We start from the raw sequence: 11,554 nt of genomic DNA, 5'->3' as shown, positions 1-11,554 counted from the left end.
CTATCAACTGATGTTATTCACATACACTGCAACAGGAAATAAACTGGGACACATTTAGAATGTTTACGTTTAAAACCGTGTAATGGTCTAAATATCGTATATTTGTGACATCACAAATGGACAGAAATCCTAATGGCTTGTTTCAAACGCACAATTTCTGAATACAGGCTGTGTGTATTTCTCCGTATATTGAGCGTTTTGATAGTTTAACAGTATTTATATACACTGTTAAGAATTTCCCAGTAAAATAACAGTAAAGAGCTGGAAGCAGGGTTGCCATTATTCTACTGTAAAATTAACAGTATTATACTGTCGCTGAAATTTACAGCTTTGTACTGTTAATGAAAAATACAGTATATACTGGTTTTTTGATTAATTTCACAGTATTTTACAGTTAATTTACTGTTTAAGGATACATTATATAGCTGTTTTTCACCTTTCTTTTACATTATCTTACTGATTTGTTTCAATGCACTATTTAGGTTGTATTTTTTACATACATTTTAATAAACATAATTTTTTACCTAGATGAATCGACTTAGCAGGTTACAGACATAGGAATAGTCACACTAAATACAATTAAAGGCACTTGTTAAGAAAAAGGCTATAATTAAGGCTATAAGGCCCAAAATGTCTGTCTCTAGCTGGCTACAAGCACAGAATGCAAACCATAACAACATGTGAGTGAAGAACAGAGCTAATTCACTGCTTTTACAATCGTGTACAATGTGTGAGAAAAGAACATCTACAGCTTATCTTATTGCACTTTATTTTTTATTTTCATATGAAGTTCAACACAGCGCCAACAAAAACCTGACACAGATAACAAACCAAATTTCAGAAGAAATAGCATTTCTGAAGACATCTGTCAATCTTACTAACCTTACTTTGTGGAACAGTTACAGAGAGTTGAGCTATATCATAGAGTTAAAACAAAACTCTCAAATAATATTTTGCCTTATATCATGTAACATGTGAATATACTGAATATATTGCTGAGCCTTAAGGCATATCAGTGGTACAAATTTAAAAAAAAAATTAACATTAAATACAAAATAATTTGTCTATATACTAATGAGCACCAACACCACCAGACATGTGACATCATGTCCAAGTATGAATATTCAGGCTCTAACAAGGCACATGGATAAGTGTGGAAGTCCAAGTATTGGGCGATAATGGGGGAGTGAGTTAGCGAATGACTTATGGCCCACTCAAAGACACCAGTTCTCTCAACCCAGCCTTGGTAGCCCGCTGACTGTGTGAGAGAGAGATATATGAGTTCCAACATAACTTTCATTGTAACTTCTCACATACAAAATCAGCGTGTGTAGCCCTCATTTCCTCTTATCATGTATGTGATGTAAACTCACCATTTTAAATGAAGTCCCACTCAAGTCCATGAGTCCCATCAGCAGAGTGGATACATGTGGATATACGGTTGTAGTCTTGTCTTGTAGCTCGTGAATTTGCCAGTTTTCTTTGAGAAGACTTTGCCCTGTCCATCCTTGGTGCCTCTCTCAGGGTTTATTCCTACGGTGCACCTGAAAAATGATAGTGTTTCTTCAGGTACTGTGTAAAAATCAAGTTGTGTGAATCACTTAGATTAATGCCACAATAAAAATACAGGTTTTACTGAAAGTATCTAACCTTGAGATTAATTTGAGCGTGCAGGTGTAGAAGGTGGAAAATAATGCAGCAAGCCCCATCAAGAAGGTGGGCTGGATCCCTTCACATATGAAGTGGCCCTCAAGGCTGACCATCCAGCGCCAATAGCTTCCTGCTGTTTCACCTGAAACTTAGAAAGAATTTTCCTCAGTCAACTTCATGGATTTTTAGTCAATGTTTGAAATGAATTGTGTTGAGTGGTGTGCATTACTGGTTGAGAAACCGTTTTTTGATCAATTATGAATATTCTGATCATCTGATCTATAGAACATGTGGTTTTCAGATATCATTCAAAAACACTAGTTAGCTAGTAAATAAACTTGCCTTCAATTTTGTATCTGCTCTGCTGAATTACCACCCAATAACCAACGTGCACTGAAGTCTTAATGTTACTTTAAATGTTGAAGGGACTTCCATAGACTGTAAAATGTATACACCGTCGTTATGCATGAATTCACTGGCAAAATACATGTATCAGCACATTAACTTAGATATTAACTTGAATACATAGAAATTAAAATGAGCTCCTTGTGTTGTCCGATTAATGTGCAATCATCTGTGAAATTCTAGCTAGCTGTTGAATCCCTCTATCATGACATGCACATATTCTGTAATGCAAACTAACTGGAAACATCACTGATAAACTTTGCACAGATTTATTAATTAAATAAAATTACTACTCACCAATAATCAGTAAGATGGGGATGGATGAATAAAAGAACGGATCCAGCCTCACATGTGCAGATCAGGTGAAATTGCTCTTCCCAGAATTCAAAAAATACTGCATGAAACTGTTATTCATGATACTTTAGACAGTTGATCAGCAGTAAAGTGCTGTTTTTTAAGAATACATTATAGTTCAGTTAAAAAACGGCCTATGAGCGTAATTTAACAGATTTTCTTTTGTATTAACAGTAAAGCGCTGTTTTTAGCAATAACAGGTTAATACTGTTGAAATTCTGCTGTAAATTAACAGCAATTGTTTACAGTGTAGCACTTAAACCTGCTTTATAATATAAAAGAAAATCTCACTTTTTACAATATGGGACCTTTACAAGTCAGATTAATTTCCATAAAATGAACTTGGCATGCATTCATCCATCCATCCATCCATCCATTCAACGCTTATCCCATACTGTCATTCACTCAGCGAGATTGTGCATTGCGAGTAGCCTTCAAATAAGTAGGGTAGTTGAAGGAGAACTGCACACAGTCGTTTCGTCAATCTCTTTATTTCAACAACATTGCATGACTCAAAAGTCCAATGTTTGATGTGTCCCAACAAGAATGCTGGGTTGCAATCCACTTTTTATACATTTCCAAACATTGTAAAACATAACAAGGCATCCTATATAGGACAATCACATCGTTGGTAATCAAGTGATCATCTGTATCACCTCACCTGCATTGCCAGTTTGCTACCTGTGTCTGCCTTAAATATATATTAGCCTATTATGGCACCATTTTGTGGTTAAATACATAAAAAGAATAAAATTAAAAAAAAAATGTATTCCAATAAAATTTCCAACAAATTTTATTCCAAATGCTTCATGTTTCAAGAGCAATAGATTAGATAGATTGCCACCTCGCCTACTGCAGTGCACTTTCTCAGGGCCTTGAGAGCGAAGACTAGGCTAGACATTGTGTGGTTGTGTTCTAGATGAGAACATGTTCTGCTACCGGAGAGGTTAGACCCGGTCTCCTAATAGTACTTCTGTGGTGTGTTAAAGGTCTGTCCTGAATGGAGATGTCTGAACTCTTTAGTACGGGTTGTGTTGTTGCAATAAGCACATGAGTACAAATAAGTAATAAGACAATATGTGTTGGCAAATTTAGTGTAATGGAGTGGATAACTCCATCGCTCAGTTTACTGTATTAGGACACATAAAAGCCATAAAACGCTCCTAGTTCATATATGTATATATCAGTGGCGGCCGGCCAATAGAGGGCCACGGGGCCTGGCCCCACCCACCTTGAGCCACCAAAAAAAAAAAAATTATAAAATTATTAATTATAAAAATTCTAAAAATTCTAAAAATTGTCAATATGTGTGTTTTTGACCTATGGAATATACCCGTAATATTTGTAAAATAGGATAACTGCGCCAAATATCTGCTTTCCTCCTTGAACTCTCTGCTAGTGCACCTCTCAGCTGCTCACATGCACTTTCTGGGGCCAAATGGATTTGGCCCAAGGAAGGCGGGTCTAATAAGCAGTACAGCCAATCACTGATTAAAAATATATGATTACAAGCATGAATGACATACAATTCATCCAATCAGCGCCGTAAAAAAGACTTCCGGGGGGGCCAAACTGATTTGGCCCATGGCGCACGTTCACGTTCACGTTCACGTGTGTCTCTCTCTGTTCTCGTCAGGGCTCATGTCAGTTCTCGCGTGATCTTGACAATGGAACAGCCAAGCACTAGTAGCGCTACTCTTGCAAGACTCAACCCTAACTCGATCAAATCTCTCCTCCAAGACCCGTTTGAGAGAAGGACTTTGGCGGAGAAACTCCTGGTGAAACAACTGGGCCCAGATCAACCTCCTGGACTCAGCATAAAACAACAGACCGGCGTACAAGGCAAGCCACACATGCGGAGCTTCTGTAAAGACTGGTACGCGAGGAAGGCCTGGCTAGCTGGATGCAGTCAAGCTAATGCTGTATTTTGCTTCCCATGCGTGCTTTTTAAGTCGACAGGGTCAGATTCAGCATGGGCAGAGACGGGAGTAAGAGACATGAAACACTTGTCTGAAAAAATAAGAAAACACGAGAACACCAGGATGCACATAGATAACTCCGTGAAGCTAGCTATGCTAGGCAGAGTGAACATTGCAATGCAGCTGGACGAAGGACACAGGCTTGCGGTAAAGAAGCACAATGAGGAGGTGGATAAAAACCGGCACATTTTATCAAAAATAATTGATTGTGTCAAGTTTTGCGGGGCTTTTGAGTTAGCCTTGCGTGGGCATGACGAGACTGACTCCTCGGACAACCCCGGCGTGTTCAAGGGACTTGTGGACTTTGTAGCGTCCCTCGACAGTGTGCTGGAGGAGCACCTCGAGACAGCCAGCGTTTTCAAAGGCACGTCGAAGACGGTACAGAACGAGCTGCTGGACTGCATGCTGTCGGTTGTAAGGGATTACATTCTGGAGGAAGTCAAAAACGCGGATTTTATCGCCATTCAAGCGGACGAGACGACGGACATTTCCACCCACTGCCAGCTGGTGCTCGTGCTACGCTACATAGATGCTAGCGGTAATGTACAAGAGCGGTTCTTCGAGTATATCACCATCCAGAACGCGACCGCTGACACCATCGCTACAGCGCTTATGGAGAGGCTGAGCACCATACTCCCACCCGGACAAACAGTCAAACTTATTGCCCAGGCGTACGACGGGGCTGCCGTCATGAGGGGAGCTACCGGCGGTGTGCAGCGTAAGATACTGGATGTCTACAAAAACGCTCACTATGTCCACTGCTACGCGCATCAGCTGAACCTAATCATGCAAAAGGCAACAGCACGCATCCCCAGGATCCACACTTTCTTTTCTGAGCTTGGTGGATTCTCTGCCTTCTTCTCCAAGTCACCCAAGCGAACCACCGTGCTGGACCAGGTGGTAGCGCATAGACTTCCTCGAGCCTGCGTAACACGGTGGAACTTCCAGAGTCGCGTTGTAAACACTGTGTACGAGCACAAGGATGACCTCCTGAAGTGTTTCCAGACCATCATAGACTCTGCGGAATTTGATCCCACAACTGTCAGAGAGGCCGGGAGCTATGTGAGGCTGCTTGAAGACGAGACTTTCTGTTTTTTCCTGGCATTGTTCCACAAGATCATGCCAAATGTGGACGTGCTGTTCAACCAGCTGCAGAAGAGGAACATCGACCCTGTCTTCATCAAAGGACTTGTCCAGAGGTTCACAGACAGCATTCCAAAAATCAGGTAAATAACTATATTTACTACTAGCTGATAAAGCTGTTGTTGTTAGAAAGATGAGTTGCTCATGTCCAACAATCTGTAAAACCCTAAATGGGCTTAGTCATCAAAGTGAATGATTATGATAGAAAACATCACAATGATATTTGTTTAAATATTTTAAAAGGAAAAAGAATGCAGTTAGTTATTAAACACAATTTGCAATATCATGCTTATTCAGGTGTCCACCAAGTCAATTTCTAGAAGAGGCCTAGTTGTTTTTGAAGATGGCAAGTTAGCAACTTAAACTTTATTTTTTGGACCAGGGCCTCCATTTCCTCTCTGTGTGCGGACAGTGGATCTGACCAGCAGCCCAAAAAGCGCAGGATGCTGGGACCAGGAGAGCTACAGAGGCTGGCTACAGAGGTAAGTTGTGATGTAGTTGTCAATATAAATACTTTATACACACATGCATATACTATGTGGCTGTGTATGCACAGCACATGCTAATTACAGGAAGTAGTCAAATATTCAATAACATAGTCGATTGTCTCCTGAAAAGGGGAGGACACGTTGGTAACTGACCATCTGATACAGTTTGATGATGTAGTTATAATTTCCCATCATCTAAAGTTATTTATAAGATTTTACATACATTGTATTTTTGAAATACTTGACTTGGACATAAGCATGTGTTCAATCAGAATCACTTTCATCAAAACAGCTTTATTGCAAATTTAAGTTGATTTTATCTTTTACAGGTATGTGATACTATCCTGATGCAAGCTAAGGAGCGGTTCTCCTTCACCCAGCACCTCGTCAGCGCAACACTGTTGCATGGAGAGTTGTTCCCACAACACAGTGAGACGTTCCCTGAGTCGGTGCTTGAAACAACAGTGCAGGCTTACCCCATTTTGAACAAGGACAAGCTCAAAACAGAACTGTCCCATATCTATGAGAACAGTGAGTTCAAGGCTTGCAGTGGTGCAGTGCCCATGTACCAGCTTTTCATGGAGAACAACCTTCAGAGCACCTTCACAGAGACTGTCAGTCTCCTCAGCATCCTCATCACCACACCCATGACAACAGCTGAATCCGAGAGGTGCTTCTCTACATTGAAGAGGATCAAGACCTTCCTGAGAAACACCATGACACAGGATCGCCTTAATGCTCTGGCTATGCTCTCCATGGAGAAGAAACTTGTCAGGAACATGCCTGACTTCAATAAGAAGGTCATTGAGAGGTTTGCCACTCAGAAGGACAGAAGAGCAAAGTTCCTTTATAAATGATCTGTCGTATGTTATATTAACATACTGAATTGTATGAATAAGATGTCCTTATGTCAGTGTTGGAATAAATGATAGAAATGTAACTGCAAAGTAGTAATGCGTTTTTGATACCTTTTTTTGCATTGAATCGTACTAGGATGTTTGTTGAAATTGATTGGCCCTACCCAAAAAAAAATCCACCAGCCACCACTGGTATATATATATATATATATATATCAGGTCTGCAACCTGCGGCTCCGGAGCCACATGCGTCTCTTTAGCTCCTCTCCAGTGGCTCCTTGTGGATTTTTAAAAATGGAAATGAATAACTCTTTTTTGTTTATATTTAAATTTGTATTTATCATTGTTGTAGGTCTATGGTATGACGGAGTATTAGGGCCACATTGATGAAAAAAAATAAATAAAGGTGTACGGGAAAAAATGTTTATATGAGAATAAAGTCATAATTTTATAAAGTAGTAATTTGACATGTTATTTTCTTTTTTCCCGTAAAGTTCTGACTTTATTCTCGTAATATTACAACTTTTTTTCCCCTGTAAAGTAATGACTTTATTCTCGTAATGTTATGACTTTTTTTCTCGTAAAGTTGTGACTTTATTCTGGAAATCTCCAATTTTTTCCCCCTCAATGTGGCCCTAATACTCCGTAGTCCATTTGCACTCTGACCCTCACTGCATTAGACTTATATACTATATACTTAGACTATAAACTGCGTTACCTTCATCACACTGCTCAAATGTTTTGCGGCTCCAGACAGATTTTTTTTTCTTTGCCTAAAATGGCTCTTTTGATAGTAAAGGTTGCTGACCCCTGTACAGGAACTATAAACCTGAAACTGAAACTGCCATAAGGCCTCTGTCTTTGATTTATTAAACACCTGCACAAACTGTTGTGCTCCAAACTGGACTGTCCAGTGCATCAACAGGGACAGGTCTTTGGCACAGCAGGTATAGTCAGCTGGACTTGTCCAGTGTTTGTTTGTGTCTCTGTGAATGGCAGAATAGTCTTTTCTTTGTGCTGTGCTGACATCATCCCTTATGAAACGAAAGTTATGATTGACCTCAGATGACTTCATCGGTCTGCCGTGTCCCTGATGAGAGAATGTCTGGGATGTAATACTGTTTATTTGTCCATTCCCAGATGAATATCATCTCCTCTGAAGCACGTGTCACACAGCACTACAGAATACGCCTCTTTTTTTAAAGTTACGCTTTATTTTGTTATTTCCCAACATGTTTGTTGGTAATCCAATGAAGATAAAATACTGATGTGCTATTTCGGTTTGGGTCGAAGAGACCCTCCAAACTGCAAGCTGTAATGTGTTTAGCAATGAGTGTGTAGATAGATGTATGTATGGAAGATCATCCAGATAAAAAACTATATTATGCACATCATATATTCATGACCTTCAAACTCAACTAATATTTTTATGAATTCATTACTTTGGAAAATCACTAAAATATCTTGGTTGCTTTTTATTTTGCTAACGTGTCTCCTCAATTCCTTTTCTCGATTCCTAACCTCACGTCTTGGTCCCGCCCACGGGAGATGCGAGGAAAGAGGAATCGAAGGCAACATCCTGTCATCATCGGAGCCGTCCTTTTAAAGCAACGTCAATTAAATATGATTTGTGTCACAGCTGGATCAGCTGTCCATTGTTCTCTTATATTGTATTTTATGATCTCTGTCTGGTGAGCAGAACAGTGTTATATATATATATATATATATATATATATATACAGTATATATATATATATTATATGATTGATTGATTGATATATATTATATATACACACTCCTGTCTATATGACAACATGAAATTCAACAAATTAGTGCTGAATGTGAGAGAATGGTCTTATTGATCTAATAATTTGACGTCAACAGCTGTTTGCACTTGTAAACGTCATGTCACGATTATAGCAGTAGAATTGGGGGTATAGCCTACATTCGAGATAAAAGCATCAGTAATATATCAAGGTGAAATGTCATTAAAGGGACTATTTGTAACTTTCAGAAATGCTTGTTAACAGCGACACCTGTGGCCGTGAAGTCAACGAAAGTCAGCGTCGGGTTCGCGCTTGCTCGCTCTACATAGACATGAACCAACATCGCTCAACACAGTGAGGCAACACACGTCAGCTAAAACCACAATATCACTCTATATTTCAGCTGCTTGGCAGTAATGTTAGCTGACCAGACGAAGGTCTCTCCATGAATCAATGCCGATCCTAGTGTTGGCTTTTCCTGCTGGCTGAAGCAGGAAGAGAGAAGTTATCGTCTCCGAACGCGCCCGCAGGGAGACACCGGCACCCGATCGGAGACGGTAACGTTTCTCTTCCTGCTTCAGCCCCGCTGATAACGTTTCTCGCTGCGGAGTCCCGCAGCGAGAAACGTTATCAGCGTTATCACAAACGTTATCAACGTTATCACTTCACAAGACACGGGAAACCTCTGTTGGTCTGGAGGAGCTGCAGCATTTATTTTCTGCACAAACGTCCACTGAACATTCACTAGATATTCTCAGAGCTAAACTAACTCTTCTGCAGTGTGTAGTGAGCGCGCGTGCACGTCTAGAGGTGGAGCGATACAGCGAGGACGCGCGCGGTGTGTGAGTGAAGGTAAGCAGGTAGAAGAGCAGAAACTCCGGCCACACGCGAGCGTGCATATGCGAGCGCGCATGTGTCCCGACCCGGTACATTTATACACTTAAAAAGTTACAGACAGTCCCTTTAAGGAATGCGTTTAGAAACAGCCCCTACAAGGCGCTACACAAACGGTGAAGGGCAGAAAGTTTGATCATCTTAAAAACTACAATTTATGAATACAAAAGGAACAGTTACATTTGTAGAGTCCTGCCATGGTTTGAGATTATTTCAGCTGTGTGTTCCGTCTCTTTAACATCACGGCTGCTGAAAAAATTTCCGCAAAGGACACACCGGTGTTTCCTCACCCTCAGCTCCTCCAGAAGCCTCCTGTCTACTTGCTCCTCGTCTCCTTGAAGTGCATTTAAGGATTGGAAGAAAACTTTATGATGGTTGAGGGGGAACGATTTCTGGGTCACGGGAGGAGAGAGGACTGGAGCATTCTCTCACATGTGCCACTGCCCCCCCTTGTGTTTATTAGCAGGACTACATTATGCAGGAATGAATGATATTCAGCATAGAAAGTTGATCTTGTGTGAATATTCATTTGAAATATTTGAAAGACCAAAAAAAACATAACAAAAGAACGTTATACTCAAATTCACATTAAAGGGTACTCCAGCTATTCAGTATTGCACTTCAGGAAGTGGGGGAATTGTGGGAGACAGATTAACAAGACTCGGTCAAAACTGAGTATGTCTGGACCGTATCTGGTCAGCATGTGAATTTGTGGCTAAATTGTTACATAAATAGTCAGTGGTCATGTCTATAATGTTTTGTGAACAGTTTTTTCCCACTTATATCTTAATGTTTGATTGAAAGACAATTTATAATGAAGCAATTGTAATAGTAATAGTAAATGGTAACATTTACTAGTCAGTATATTATACATTTTATACAAGGTGAAAGGGTATTAGCATGACATACAGTATGCAAGTTTAAAGGTATTTCATTTTTTTATTAAAGCATGTGTATCAAAAGCATTCATCATATAAGTGGTGTGTAACAATATATACATACTTTTCGAAAGGTTATCAGTGTTGAGATATTCCCTCTGTCATCACTGATGTTATCGCTGCTGTATTTATTCCTAGATGGAATGTTAATGGAGCAGCTACAATGTTAGCATAGCCTGGCACTGATCGATCCAAACTCCATTCAGAAAACAAGCATTTTAAAAGTTGTTTGCTTGTCGTCTTGCGGACCGACCTGACTAAGCATGAATTCTTTCTTTTTTTACTAATCAACATCATTATGTGGTTTTATTTCGGCACACTTTTCATCCGTTTATGTAGTAAGTTGGAAATGCTACATGTTTAGTTTTTATTTAAACAGACACCCCCTCTATTTTTTGTTAATAATTGAACTATTCTAACAGTTTTTACACAGTCCTTATTTCAAGGTATTACACCTTCCCATCAGTAGATGGCGCTGTGGTGCTGCTGTGGATCCATGAGGGAGACTGTAGCTACATGCTCTGCTCATACACAGTACAGAAATAAACAAGCTGTGGCCTGAGCTAAGACGCTAACTTTGGTCCTCTCTCTATCAATCCACAGGTACTGCAAAACTCATTTTTCGATCTTTAGTTTGCATCAGCATCAAATGTGAATGTAATATGAATCGTTTGGTAATGTTGTACCATGATTTTGACATGTTGGGGAAGCGTAGCAAGCTCCACTTCGTAGCTAATTGCTCTGACGAAGCTCGCCATGTTGAGTAGTTCTGTCCGTGAACTCCAGTTTTACACAGTAGCTTTGTAAGTGTAAGAAAATGTATTCCAAATGTTGAAAGAGTATTAGCCAGCCAGCTGTGAGTAAACACGGTGATGAGCAAGATACCATATTCAAACTATTTCCACATCTCCGGTCACTTGCTAACATGTCGTGGTCGTACCATATTAGCAAGCGCTGCTGTGAAGTGCAAGTGTGAGAGAGTATAATGTGTACGAATGTTGTAGGAAGGTTTTGTGTCTAATGTGATAATGCTGGATGAGTGTTAGTGGGACTGTATATGTTAATATGTGAGTGTCTGTA

General features: G+C 40.0%; 1 long non-coding RNA gene across 1 annotated transcript; it reads right to left on the bottom strand.

The window, feature by feature from the left end:
* Positions 1-1,238: 1,238 nt before the first annotated feature.
* On the bottom strand, positions 1,239-1,897 carry LOC119485634. Its single transcript, XR_005206318.1, has 3 exons — positions 1,651-1,897; positions 1,374-1,544; positions 1,239-1,258 (listed from the first exon to the last, which is right to left on the bottom strand). It is a non-coding gene; the product is annotated as an uncharacterized LOC119485634 (long non-coding RNA).
* Positions 1,898-11,554: the final 9,657 nt, after the last annotated feature.

Source organism: Sebastes umbrosus, chromosome 1, assembly GCF_015220745.1.
Source record: "Sebastes umbrosus isolate fSebUmb1 chromosome 1, fSebUmb1.pri, whole genome shotgun sequence".
NCBI lineage: Eukaryota > Metazoa > Chordata > Actinopteri > Perciformes > Sebastidae > Sebastes > Sebastes umbrosus.
This window is presented reverse-complemented; position numbering and strand designations above follow the sequence as displayed.